Here is a 13,509-nt window from a genome sequence, read left to right on the forward strand (position 1 = left end):
TTTTTTTTACAATGACTGTATGTCGAGACTAAGAGTATTTCTACGAATCACAATAAAGTTTCCTAAACGAGGGGTGACGTATCAGATGACATGACAAGGATTGTAGGGGACACACAGGGGAAGAGCAAACTGCAAACTATTCAGCTCAGGAAGAAGAGAAGCTCAGAACATTTCCCAGGAACATCGTGTTAAGGGTTTTCACCAATTCTTTGGGGAAGAAGAAATTAGAAATGAGTATTAGAGCCCCACCATATACTAACTATTCGTTGTTAAATAAATTAGTTCTTCTTATTTATATGATTCTCATTTCATAGTGTGAGGTCACGGATGCAGAATCAATCCTTTGGTTATCCTTATGTAGTCCTGTGTTAAATAATCTCCCCTCATAGACGGCTACCACAGCAAGACATGTTCCTGGTGGAGAGGGTTACACATTACAAAATGACGCTAATAGCTGGAGCTTGAGCTACTTGAACTCTTCTACGTAATAGACATTCACTTTATACGAAATGATTGAAATCAAGGTGTTAAAGAAGGAAAAAAGTATTCTTCACTATGGATGTTGTGACCATTAGGGGCTTCAACTATGAACAACTGTAAAAATAAGTGAAGCGGGGATTGGGCAATCTACTGCAAAAACCTGAAATGTATTACAGAAGGTAGAAAACCTGAGCATACCTCTGAAATATATAGTAATAGACTGAATATAATCATAGAACTATATATTACATATACATATATTAATGTAGTCCATATTAATTAATTATATATTATAACTATTCACATAAAATAATATATCTTAAGTGGATATATCATATTACATAATGAATACAGGTGTTTAGCAGTGCACACGGAGATCCATTTGTCTGTGGCATTGCAGCCAGGATTGTGGACCAGCAACCGAGGCTGGTGGGGGGCTCTTCAGAAGATATATAGCATCATCATGTTTTTTAAGTCAGACACCCACATCTACAAGGGAAGAAAAATATTCTATGAGAGGGGGCAACCTAGAGACACTGCAGGAATTTACCGTTCCTCAGGAACCTAAGTGGTATCATAATGAGTTTGAGATCATTTTCTTCAGGGGTAGAGAGCAGTCTTGTGCCCAAAGCATGAAGGATTGAGGATTCTGTCCTCACAGATTAAGCCAAATCCAACAACCTGGGTCACAGTCTAGATTACTCAGGAAACAGACTCTGAAATAGAGGTGTTCAAAGATAAACTGAGGCACATTAAAATTTTCAGGAATTTATTTGAGCAAAATCTCCAATCTACTCGAATGGAGTAGCACCAAACTGCAAGTGATTGGGGGCACTCGGATGGCAGGAGCTAAGGGCAAGGCTTTTACACATCAGAGAAGGAAGCAAAGCAAGGGAATTATTTGATTGGCTAGAGCTTAAGCAGCTGCCTATCTGGGAAAGCCTAGCTGGCTGTTTGTAATTGGTTGTTCTTGAATTGCCATCTCTTGGATACAAGTGCCTGAACTGGGTTAGGTATCAGTTTGCTCACATAGGCTATCAAGGCATCAGGGCGTTTAATCACTTTAACGGAGGTTAGTGAACAGCAGATTTATTAGCGAGTGCTCTCAGGATCCAGGACTGCAGAAGGGAAAGGAAGGAAGCAGGAAGTTAGAGAAGTTGACCTGTAATTCAGTCCCAGTGGAAGGTTCAGCCAACTATGCAGGGAATTCTGGGACTGGAATGGCCCTGCAGACCTGTTCCCCCTTGGAGCAGGGGCCAGGCCTTTGTACTCCTGCCTCATCCCCCATTGGTAGTGGGCTGCCTGGGGATGATGACACGGCTTTCAACAGCTGAGGCAACCCCTAAAGGGGGCTGACAGATTTTACTGGAATCTGTTAAATTTATAAAATTAACTTGGGAAGAGCGAACATTTTTATGATGTTGACTCTTTTTATCCAAGCACATGAAATATTTTTCTACTCAATCAAGTAGAATTCTGTGTATTTCCAAACTGTTTTGTAATTTTCCTCATGTAGGTTTTGGATGTATCTTGTTAATTTTATGCCTGGGTTTTGTTTTTCTATTGTGAATGAGGTCTTTTGTTTCATTATATCTTTGAATATTATATTGTTTTCTTTAATGGAAAACTTTCATTTTTGTATATTTATTCTATAACCTATTACTTTATTAAAATCTCTTGTCTACAATGATATATCGTACAGCACAGGGAATATAGCCAATATTTTATAATATTGGCCCAATTCATGAACCATTGAATAAAGCCAATTAGATCTTTAAATTTACTCAGTTGAATTTTGTTTTTTTAACAGTAGAAAAGCTTCTATGATTAAAACAGAGTGGCATTAATTCATGAGCTATATAATCCACAGCTCAATGGAATGGAATTGCATACATTGATTCAATTGCATATGGAAATTTACCATGTGATAAAAGGTGAATCTCAAATCAGGAAAAGGTGGAGGTGGTTTTTTCTCTGTAACTATGTTGTTTTACACAGTCTCAAACCTAGAGAAAAGTTACAAGTACGGTACAAAGAACCTTTTATTCCTTGAAGCATTTGAGAATAAATTGCGGGCACGATGTCCCATCACCACGACCCCCAACTACTTTAGTGTGTCTTTCTTAGGAACAATGTCATTCTCCTACAAAACCACAATACAGCCCTCCAAATGAGAAAATTAATGTTGTCTCACAACTGTGATCTAATCCTCAAACTCCATTCAAATTTTGCCAATTGTCCCAATAATGTCCTTTCTAGCAAAATGACCCAGTTCCGAATCATATGTTGCATTTAGTTGTGCTGTCTCTTTAGACTCCTTTAATTTGGAACAGTTCTCAGTCTTGCCTTGACTTTCATGATCTTGACATTTTAGAAGACCCTAGTCAAGGAATTTTGTAGAATGTCCCTCAGCATGGGTTTGTCTGTTGTTTCCTTGTGATTAGATTCATTTTATGCATCTTTGGTAGAGATCTCACAGAAGTCTGTGTTCTCCTAATTGCATCCCATCAGGTACAATTTCAATTGGTCCCGTTACTAGTGATGTTAATTTTGATATCTTGGTTAAGGTGGTATCTTCCAGGCTTCTTCTATAAAGTTACTTTTTTCGTTTGTAGTTAATAACTATTTTGTGGAGAGGTACTTTGAGACTATGTAAATATCTTATTCCTCATCAAATCTTCAGTGTATTTTGCTTATTATTTACAGCAGGATGGACTCATGGATCCTTATTTCATTCAGTAGGTTATAATCCACTACTATCTTTATTTATTTTGGTCAAATTGTCTGTGAGTTGGGGTGCCCCTTCAAGCTGACTTCTTTGTCTTTCTGACATGTCCCCCCAAAGATGGAGTTATTAATAAATGGTACTGAAATAACTAGATAGCCATAAAGCAAAAGATAAAATTGAATCCATGTCTCACAATATATACCGGGATACATTCCAAACATATCAGGAATTTAAATGTGAAAGATTAAACTATACAAGTGCTCAGAGAAATCCTTTATAAACTAGGAGTAGGTAAAACTTTCCTAACAATGACTCGAATGCAGAAATATTAAGTGAGAAGATGGCAAAATGTGATCAACCTTGCCCCTGTGGTGTTCGTATGACGTCTAAGACCCTTTACCTGGCTTCATGGCATCCCTTGAGCTGACCTTGGTCCCCCTGCTTTTAACAGCCCTCCCCATAATTCCCCACGCATATCCTTTTGAGCAAGCCTCCTTACCACCACCCAGGCTCATTCCAGCCCCTGCGTCTTTGCTTTTTACCCATTCCCTGTCTTTGCCAACCCATCACCAGACTGCTCTGTCTTCCCGCTGCCTGCCCAAGCCCCTTGCCTCTCCTGTAATGTCTAGGTCAGTCTCTCTGCTCACATTAACCTTCCGGGGTCCTCAGGCCCCCTTCATCTCCACCTACACTGAATCCGTAAAACACCAATTTTTAATTTTTTATTTTATTTTTTAATTTTTTGGCTGCTTGGCTGATCTTAGTTCCCAGACCAGGGATTGAACCCGGGCCCACAGCAGTGAAAGCGTGGAGTCCTAACCACTGGACCGCCAGGGAATTCCCTATCACTCGGTTTAAACTCTGTTGATTGCATATGTCTACCTTGAGGACAGGAAACATGCTGTCACATCCTCAAAGCTCCTGATATAGCCAGGCTGGCAGGTGCACGTAACCATTGCACACATGTGGTCACTTTATTTCCACAAGGACTAAATAGTTCACTTATTCATGTATGGATTGAATGCCCATCACAGGGCATATGCACTGTTAAGTGTTAAAGACAGTAATGATGTAGAGACCCAGACCCGACCCTTAGAGAGCTTTCAGTCTAGTTTTCAGCAGTTTGCTAAGTCCAGCTGTTTAACAGCTTTATCTGCACCCAAAACTAGTTGGAAAATCCAAACGGCTGCCTGCCTTTCTTGAGCCTTGCTTTCCTATGCTTTATATAAGTCAGCATCATGCTTCTTACATTATCACTTTCATTTTTTCCTGCTCCATCCAAGGCATATATAGGTTGCACTTCCTATACAGGGGTAGGAAAGCTGTTAAATATACTTTCTGTCTTTGCATTTCCCAAGAGAACAGTGACACTCTTGTCTTGAGACAATTGGCACTACGCTGCCCTTCATTCCTTTCCATTCCCTTGGTTCCCATGTGCTACGTGTCCCCCCCAAAAGTCATATGTTGAAGCCCTTTCTTCGGTGTGATGATATTTAGAGGTAGGGCCTTTGGGAGGTGATTAGGTTTAGATGAGTTCCCTTGGGCCCTAATGATAGGATTCGTGCCCTTATTAGAAAGAGACACCAAAGCCCTCTAGCTCTCTCTCCCTCTCCTTTTCTCTCTCTCCTGCTCTCTCTCCCTCTGCCATGTGAAGATACAGTGAGAAGGTGGCCACGTGCAAGCCAGGAAGCCTCACCACACCCTGACCATGTTGGCACGCTGATCTCAGATTTCCAAGCCTCCAAAACTGAGAAATAAATTTCTGTTGTTTTAAGCCACCCACTGTGTGATATTTGGTTATAGCAGATTAATGCACAGTATCAGGATTTTTTTCTCCTCTTATCTTAGCCCTCTTCAGGTACCTTTTTCTGAGTCACTTTGCTGAAACCTCATGTATTGGGTTGGCCAAAAAGTTTGTTCCGTTTTAAGAAAAAATAAGACATTTTTCATCTTCACCAAGAGCTGTATTGAACAATGTATTCACTAACCGAACGAACTTTTTGGCCAACCCAATACCTTCTGTGTTACCGCTGCTTGATTTTTTTTTTTTCCCTCTTGGTCCCCTGTCATGTGGTTTCCCCAATTTCCTGAGCCTAGCTAGATGCTTTGGTGAAGCCTCTCATCCTATTGGAAACGGTGTATTTTCTCTCTCAGTAAATCAAATGACCCATTAGCTCTTTCTTGACATACCTTACACCCATAAAAATCTTGCAGTAGAAATGTCTTCAAATTTTACTGTGATTTCTCTAATAGATAGTCTTGACTTTAGGTAGTGTTGGAGGTGTTTGTTTTAAACTGGAAAATGCTAGCTAAAGCATTTGTACAACAAAGGCAACAAAGCTCAACTAAGTCTTTTACACATTTTTCTGAAAGAAGCTATGTGACAAAGGCCATGGTCTCACTTTGGTTCTTTGTGTATCACTTGGAAGAAGCTCTCTATCCCAAAGTTCTAAACCACAGTCTGATGTTCTGTATACTATAATCACTTACTCACAGACATCTGGCCATGTGCAGTGTAATTATTATTATGCTAAGGATCCCAAGAGTCTCTGAAATCCTGGAATGTTTTCTAAATTGTCCAATAAAAACAGATTAAATTGTGCTCACTAGAAAAGAAACTTGAAAGGCTCAACCAAATGCAATGTGTAGACTTGTTTGGATCTTGATTAGAGTACACCAATTATATTTTGGGGACAGATGGAGAAATTTGACTATGGATTGGCTACTAGATGATATTTAGCAATTATTGTTCATTTTGATATATGTGATAAGGGCATGGTGGTTATATAAAAATATCCTTATCAGTTAGAGATGCATACTAAATATTTGAGTGTAAAACAACATAGTGTTTGAGATTTGCTTTAAAATACACTAAGAGGACATAGTGATTGCTGTAAATAAAGCAAGACTAGCAGAATGGTGATAGATATTGAAGCTGGGTGATAAGTGATAGGTGCATGAGGAATACATTATTTTGTTATATTTTTTTATTGAAGTATAGTTTATTTACAATGTTTCAGTCATACTACAAAGTGATTCAGTTATATATATATATATATATATATATATACACACACATATATATTCTTTTTCAGATGCTTTTCTCATATAGGTTATTACAAAATATTGAGTAGAGTTCCCTGTGCTCTACAGTAGGTCCTTGTTGTTTATCTATTTTATATACAGTAGTGTATATACGTTACTCCCAAATCCCTAGTTTATCCCTCCCCCCCACCTTTCCCCTTGGGTAACCATAAGTTTGTTTTCTATGTCTGTGAGTCTGTTTCTGTTTTGTAAATAAGTTCATTTGTATCATTTTTTTTAGATTCCACATATAAGTGATCTCCTATGATATTTGTCTTTCTCTGTCTGACTTACTTCACTTATATACTATTCTTTCTACTTGTGTACATTTATGAAATTTTTCAGAATAAGATATTTTTAAAAATCTGTTTACTGTAATTTTATTAAGCATATTTGATTATGTTCAAAAGATTTGAAAACTGGTAATTGGCTGATAAATTTGTGTTAATCTGAAAAATACTGTCCAATTATGTTGGATAATAGAGGATTTACTGTATTCCAAAGAAAATAAAGTTTCCCTATCTTCCTTACTTCCTACTCTAGTAAATTATTCAGTTTCTTGGTTCTCCACCTGGAATAACCTAGAACAAATGCAAATGAACTTTCCATCTCCTCAAGACAGATGAAAAGTTAATACCTTCCCATCTTAAGAGGACTGATGATGTGGGCCACAGAGCTGGAAAAGACCTTTGGAGCTATTTGGTCTACATCTCCAGTCATGTCCCTATAGCAGTCCATCTAAAGCCTCGGGACCAAGGAGCAATGTCAGTGTCAGGCAGGCCCTAATAGTGAGACAGTGGGACAGACAGAAGGCTCTAAATAGGAACAGGAAGTAATTTCATCTCTGATACTCCTTCCTCCTGCAAAAAACAGCACCCTTTTATACAGCCAAGATTAGAACGCAGGACTCCTGGCAATGAAAAACAAGGATGAGAAGGCTCACGTGTCGCAAAGTTGTCATGGCATTTTGTGTGACAGTAGTTCCTGTTTATATAATACTTGGGCTGTATGTGTGTGACATTTACCGACCAATTCCACATAGCAGGGCATTTTCAGGCTCCAAAAAGCAATACTTGTAGTTGAGGTTGCAAATAGAAACTCTGACCTGCTGGGCTCAAAATGGATGCTATTTGGCAATGGCTGTTTATGCTTTCTGGGCATTTAAGTCAAGTCATTTCATCACGGTTGAGATTTCAGGAGCAGCTCCGGGTATTTTCAGTTACAATGTCGACCACAGAAATAGCATAGTGTTCATTGATAGCAAAGTGCTAGATGAAAAAAAAAAATACTATTTGTGGTGAAATTTCCGTGATTAATTATCCAAATACTTGAGACTGAAACAAGTTGTTTCCCTGCATTATCAGTATACATGCCCTGTGTGAAACTCACCTTGGAATGGATGGGACTAAAAGAGAGACCGTCATCCACCCTATCCTCCTGGAGGGAAGAAAAAAATCCCTAGGGCATGGATTCTCTTCTCTCCTAATTTGATATTTTAGAAGTTACACCCTAAACCCCACCATTTCCTGGAAGCCTGCTTCTGCTTCAGATCACAACTGATTTAGCTATGATGTCACTATCAACTAGAACAAATTACTCACTGTTCCTACCTTTGGGGGACGAATATTTTAACTTTCTGTGTTCCTCAAAGGAATGAGACAGCTGCTTATTTGAGTGCTTGTTTGAGTCCTGACTGCACATCCAGGCCTCTCTCATATGTCCTTGGAGATGTAGGGAAAACACTAGAGAATGCTTGCTCTAAACAAGATTGCCAGATTTGGCAAATAAAAATACAGGACGCCCAGGTACATTTGGATAGTCTTTTTTTAAAATTTATTTTATTGAATGAAGTACAGTTGACTTACAATGTTGTGTTAATTTCTGCTGTACAGCAAAGTGATTCAGTTATACATATATATACATTTTTTTTCATATTCTTTTCCAATATGGTTTATCACAGGATATTGAACATAGTTCCCTGTGCTATACAGTAGGACTTTGTTGTTTGAATAATCTTTTAAAATATAAATGTGTTGCATACAACATTTGCAACACACTCATACTGAAAACATTAGATGTTGTTAGTCTGAAATTCAAATTTAACTGGATGGCCCATACTTTATCTGGCAACCCTAGCCTGAAAAGATATTTTGTTCTGGTTCAGGAGGAGAAATCAACGCCAAAAAAGTCAATTTGAGAGTAATAAGTAGCAGGATATGATTAAGTATTAAATTGTGGGGTGCAGGGAAAGGGAAGTATTAACAGAGGTCAGAATTCCTCCAACAATGAGCTACTCAAGGAACTCTGTCTTTGGGGGGTTTTCCAATGTCCCTAGCCCTTAGCATAGCGGTAGTGGTGTTTAGTAGATTCTCAATGCATGTAATGAATGAACAAATAAATGAATGCATCCATGAGTGTGAGGGGTCTTGAGGTAGGTCTTGAGGGAAGACCAAGATCTATAGGAAAAGAGTAGCAGAGAGAAAGAATGGACCATCTCAGCAGGAGGCTGATGGGGAGGAGCTGTTGAAAAGAAAAGTTTTCATAGCAGTGGTTCTCAATCGTTTTTTGACTGAGAATGACTACGGCAGAGAAAAAGATTCCATAGCTGTTGACGCTACTCATTGCACTTTCCAGTAGAAAAAGAACTAGTGCCACAAAATTCAGTAAAAGTCTATGGAATTGCATGTGATCAGAAACACTGATGTAATGTAAAAATTTACATTTTTAGGTCTGTTTACAGCTCTCCAGGGGAACTCTTGTCACCCATTAGTGGTTTAAGGATTGTATTTTGGGAAATATCCAACCAGAATACGGGTGTTAAGTTTCTTGAGCTGGAACACTGAAAAGTGAGAGACTATTTTTCTTGATGAGTCTGGCTAATGGTTTATCAATTTTGTTTATCTTCTCAAAGAACCAGCTTTTAGTTTCATTGATCTTAGCCACTGTTTCCTTCATTTCTCTTTCATTTATTTCTGATCTGATCTTTATGATTTCTTTCCTTCTGCTAACTTTGGGGTTTTTTTGTTCTTCTTTCTCTAATTGCTTTAGGTATAAGGTTAGGATGTTTATTTGAGATGTTTCTTGTTTCTTGAGGTAGGAATGTATTGCTATAAACTTCCCTCTTAGAACTGCTTTTGCTGCATCCCAAAGGTTTTGGGTCATCGTGTTTTCATTGTCATTTGTTTCTAGGTGTTTTTTGATTTCCTCTTTGATTTCTTCAGTGATCTCTTGGTTATTAAGCAGTGTATTGTTTAGCCTCCATGTGTTTGCATTTTTTACAATTTTTTTGCTGTAATTGATATCTAGTCTCACAGCATCGTGTTCAGAAAAGATACTTGATATGATTTCAATTTTCTTAAATTTACCAAGGCTTGATTTGTGACCCCAGATATGATCTATCCTGGAGAATGTTCCATGAACACTTGAGAAGAAAGTGTGTTCTGTTGTTTTTGGATGGAATGTCCTATAAATATCAATTAAGTCCATCTTATTTAATGTATCATTTAAAGCTTGTGTTTCCTTATTTATTTTCATTTTGGATGATCTGTCCATTGGTGAAAGCGGGGTGCTAAAGTCCCCACTATGATTGTGTTACTGTCGATTTCCCCTTTTATGGCTGTTAGCATTTGCCTTATGTATTGAGGTGCTCCTATGTTGGGTGCATACATATTTACAATTGTTATATCTTCTTCTTGGATTGATCCCTTGATCATTATGTAGTGTCCTTCTTTGCCTCGTGTAATAGTCTTTATTTTAAAGTCTATTTTGTCTGATATGAGAATTGCTACTCCAGCTTTCTTTTGATTTCCATTTGCATGGAATATCTTTCTCCATCCCCTCACTTTCAGTCTGTATGTGTCCCTAGGTCTGAAGTGGGTCTCCTGGAGACAACATATATACGGGTCTTGGTTTTGGATCCATTCAGCCAGTCTATGTCTTTTGGTTGGTGCATTTAATCCATTTACATTTAAGCTAATTATCGATATGTATGTTACTATTACCATTTTCTTAATTGTTTTGGGTTTGTTATTGTAGGTGTTTTCCTTCTCTGTGTTTCCTCCCTAGAGAAGTTCCCTTAGCATTTGTTGTAAAGCTGGTTTGGTGGTGCTGAATTCTCTTAGTTTTTGCTTGTCTGTAAAGGTTTTAATTTCTCTGTCAAATCTGAATGAGATCCTTGCTGGGTAGAGTAATCTTGGTTGTAGGTTTTTCCCTTTCATCACTTTAAATATGTCCTGCCACTCCCTTCTGGCTTGCAGAGTTTCTGCTGAAAAATCAGTTGTTAACCTCATGGGGATTCCCTTGTGTGTTATTTGTTGTTTTTCCCTTGCTGCTTTTAATTTTTTTCTTTGTATTTAATTTTTGATAGTTTGATTAATATGTGTCTTGGCGTGTTTCTCCTTGGATTTATCCTGTATGGGACTCTCTGCCTTTCCTGGACTTGATTAACTATTTCCTTTCCCATATTAGGGAAGTTTTCAACTATAATCTCTTCAAATATTTTCTGAGTCCCTTTCTTTTTCTCTTCTTCTTCTGGGACCCCTATAATTCCAATGTTGGTCCATTTAATGTTGTCTCAGAGGTCTCTGAGACTGTCCTCAATTCTTTTCATTCTTTTTTCTTTATTCTGCTCTGCAGTAGTTATTTCCACTATTTTACCTTCCAGGTCACTTATCCATTCTTCTGCTTCAGTTATTCTGCTATTGATTCCTTCTAGAGAATTTTTAATTTCATTTATTGTGTTTGTTCATCATTGTTTGTTTGCTCTTTAGTTCTTCTAGGTCCTTGTTAAATGTTTCTTGTATTTTCTCCATTCTATTTCCAAGATTTTGGATCATGTCTACTATCATTACTCTGAATTCTTTTTCAGGTAGACTGCCTATTTCCTCATAAAGAAGATGTGGCACATATATACAGTGGAATATTACTCAGCCATAAAAAGAAACGAAATTGAGTTATTTGTAGTGAGGTGGATGGACCTAGAGTCTGTCATCCAGAGTGAAGTAAGTCAGAAAGAGAAAAAAAAATACTGTATGCTAACACATATATATGGAATCTAAAAAAAAAAAGGGGGGGTTCTGAAGAACCTAGGGACAGGATGGGAATAAAGACGCAGATGTAGAGAATGGCCTTGAGGACACGGGGAGGGGGAAGTGTAAGCTGGGACGAAGTGAGAGGGTGGCATGGACTTATATATACTACCACATGTAAAATAGATAGCTAGTGGGAAGCAGCCACATAGCACAGGGAGATCAGCTCGGTGCTTTGTGACCACCTAGAGGGGTGGGATAGGGAGGGTGGGAGGGGGACGCAAGAGGGAGGAGATATGGGGATATGTGTATACGTATAGCTGATTCACTTTGTTATAAAGCATAAACTAACACACCATTGTAAAGCAATTATACTCCAATGAAGATTTTTTTTTTTAAAAAATGAGAGACTAAATCTTACCTTGCTAACATTTTGTTATCAAAGTGTTAATAGAACAGCATATTCTCTGGCCTGGCAGACTTCAAATGCATTTTAAAAAGTCTTTAAAAATCACCTGAGGGAATTCCCTAGTGGTCCAGTGGTTAAGAATCTGCCTTCCAATGTAGCGGATGCGGGAACTAAGATCCCACATGCCGTGGGGCAACTAAGCCTGCATGCCGCAAAGAAAGATCCTGCATGCCACAACTAAGACCGGACGCAGCCAAAAATAAATAGATAAATAGATAGATAGATAGATAGATAGATAATTTTCAAAAATCATCTGTGGTGTGCTGAATTGGGCGATTGGAATTGACATGTATACACTGATGTGTATAAAATTGATGACTAATAAGAACCTGCAGTATAAAAAACAAACAAACAAACCAAAACAACAACTAATACTAAACTTTCTTTGGGTTATTTGTATGGAAATATGTTAATATAAATGTTTCAGACATTACATGAAATTTCTAAAAATCTTATATGTTCTGGTATAATGTTATAAGTCATAATTCTAGTTATTACTTTAAAATGTATATCTCAGAAATAACTAAATTTCCTTGTCAATTGCATTATTATGAACTTTCATCAAATCATTAACCGTGGTCATTTTTAAGTCTTTTGTCATTTACAGACAGTTCTGGGTGTACTCTGATGCTTTTGCAAATATGTTCCTATTAAAAGGGTTTCATCTTCAAGGAATTCATGGAAAAGACTCTGACAAGTACAGGTTTCTGGTAACTGACTATACTGCTGAACTGAATGAATAAGCATTTTCAGAACTCTAATGGAAAACTGATGAATTCATAAAAGTGCTAACAAAGATCAAGATGAAAAAAAAATTAATTACATGGAACTGAGTGAACTGATGAGGCTGATTAAAATTTTTGTGACTTTCTGTTTGAATAAAAAAAAAATCCCACAAGGACTCAGAGGCAGAAAATATACAAATCAATTTTCACTGCAAAGTAAAGGAGCTGTTACAGTGGAGGATTACTGGACTGAATGTCAATATTATGACATAGTATGAGTGTGTTTCGTGTTTGGTAATTGCAATCATTGTTGCTTTTGTTGTGGTCATCCAGGTACAATGCTTGCTGTCGGTTCATTTATCTCTTGTAAAAATAAAATACAGTGTGTGTGTGTGAAAAAAAAATCATCTGAGACCAAGAAGGAACATGATTTAAATTCTGAAACTGCTTCAGGCTAGATCAGGGTTTCTCAACCTCTGCACAGCTGACACTTTGGACAGGAAGATTCTTTGTTATGGGGGCTGTCCTGAGCATTGTAGGATTCTTAGCCGCACTCCTGGTATCATGGTCAATTTTATGTGTCAACTTGATGGGCCACAGAGTGCCCAGATTAAACATTATTTCTGGGTGTGTCAATGAGAGCGTTTCCGGATGAGATTAGCATGTGAATCTGTGGATTTAGTAAAGCAGATTGTCCTCTCCAATGTAGGTGGGCATCACGCAATCCATTGAGGGCCTAACTAGAGCAAAAGGTGAAGGAAAGAAGAATTTGCCCCTCTTGCTGCCTGCCTGCTTGCCTTGAAAGATCTCATCTGATCTCCAGCCCTCAGACTGCAATTTTAAAATTTTATTTATTTATTTTATTTTTGGCTGTGTTGGGTCTTCATTTCTGTGCGAGGGCTTTCTCTAGTTGCGGCAAGCGGGGGCCACTCTTCATCGCGGTGCGCGGGCCTCTCACTATCGCGGCCTTTCTTGTTGCGGAGCACAGGCTCCAGA

This window comes from Balaenoptera ricei, chromosome X (assembly GCF_028023285.1).
Source record: "Balaenoptera ricei isolate mBalRic1 chromosome X, mBalRic1.hap2, whole genome shotgun sequence".
Taxonomy (NCBI): Eukaryota; Metazoa; Chordata; class Mammalia; order Artiodactyla; family Balaenopteridae; genus Balaenoptera; species Balaenoptera ricei.